Source organism: Miscanthus floridulus, chromosome 8 (assembly GCF_019320115.1).
Source record: "Miscanthus floridulus cultivar M001 chromosome 8, ASM1932011v1, whole genome shotgun sequence".
Lineage (NCBI taxonomy): Eukaryota > Viridiplantae > Streptophyta > Magnoliopsida > Poales > Poaceae > Miscanthus > Miscanthus floridulus.
Window position 1 is genome coordinate 176483067 of NC_089587.1, and position 1474 is coordinate 176484540.

At 40.4% G+C, this 1474-nt stretch overlaps 1 long non-coding RNA gene across 1 annotated transcript; it reads right to left on the reverse strand.

Moving 5' to 3' along the window:
• LOC136474100 (uncharacterized) lies at positions 1-984 on the reverse strand. The gene is made up of 3 exons (XR_010762844.1): positions 850-984; positions 593-701; positions 1-259 (listed from the first exon to the last, which is right to left on the reverse strand). It is a non-coding gene; the product is annotated as an uncharacterized lncRNA (long non-coding RNA).
• Positions 985-1474: the final 490 nt, after the last annotated feature.

Sequence of the window (1474 nt, forward strand, 5' to 3'; positions counted from 1 at the left end):
TATAGGTCTTACAGTACTCAATAGCGATACATTAAGTTCTTACATCACCAATTACGATACTATCATCAGTCTTTAAAACATAAGGAATCCTGCTTCCTCTAGATTCCTATTCTAGTTCTGTGGCTGCCAATTTGCATTTCTTCAAGATTAGGCAAACCATACACCTAGGCCCTCAATGCACTATTGCCTTCACCAGCCTTCCTGAGCTGAATCCATCAAGCCCTGCCCTCCATGTTCCTTCCACAGAAGCTCTGTCCACCTACTAGTGAAATCCAATAAACACAGTACTTAGTAAATGTGCTCACGTCTTAATGTCCTAAAGAGACCCACATACTGAGACCTTGACAATACAGAAGGCAAACTCACCTATGTACAAGTCTAGTCCGAAAAAATGTTTCAAGGACTGTTCTCCCAATCAGTGGCGGAGGCAGGAATATTTTCTAGGTGTGGCAGGGTTTATAAAGGTCGAATATGTATAATATAACTATCAATTATGCAAGGACACACTAGAACATTATCTAAACATGTATATTATTATGTGATCAGCAAATATAACAAAAATCCAAAAGTAAAGCATTGACACATAAAATACCTCACTAAATAAATCTTGTTGTTGGAACAAATAAATCTTCAGGCTCAGGCGGATCTCGGTTCGAGTTGGCACTGATAGATGCTTGGGCAAAAATGGCCGGTCTTCAAATCTGTATAAAAAAACAGAATAGAAAAAATTAAAAAAATAATTAATAATTGATTATTGAACTGTCCGTGCGTGACGATGTATAGCCTAGATAAATTAATTAACACGAAAAGATAATCTAATTAGTAGTTACAATCTAAAACATAAAATACCTTTCATTATGTATCTGCTCTTCCTTGGTGGTGCCATTTTTTATGTCGATTCCTTCAGATGTCAGACTCGAAGCCGACAGCCGTTCGCCGGCTCGCCGCATCTGCACTTGACGCGCCGCCGTTTTTGGATGTGCGATAGCCGATAGGTTTTGGTCTTCAGAAAATACGAACCGAGCTAGCTTCCTTTCGTGGACAGTGCCGTGGGCTCTTGACGTAGTCACGTAGGCCCATGAGATACCAGCCCACAAACAAAATCCATCCGTACACAGTGGCGGAGGCCAACAACCATGTGCAACAATGCGCCGAAAAAATAAACCGAAACATTGTTCCGGTTGATTTATTGTGAGAGAAAAATACTGTTTTTACTGAAAAAACGGATTATAAGAGAAGCGAACATGACCGATGATATTTGCATTTCTGTTACGTGCCCACCTATCGGTTGCTCTCCATTCTCCCGATACTGCTAAGTAGTCCACACATCTCAGCAAACATCAATGATGGGCTGTTCGGCTGGCCGGCTGGCTAGCCCCCTCATGAATCACTGTTTACGTGAACCGTGATTTCAGCGAGAATATTATTTTTCTCTCACAACAATTAGCTGAAAGAGTATTTTAATTTATTTTTC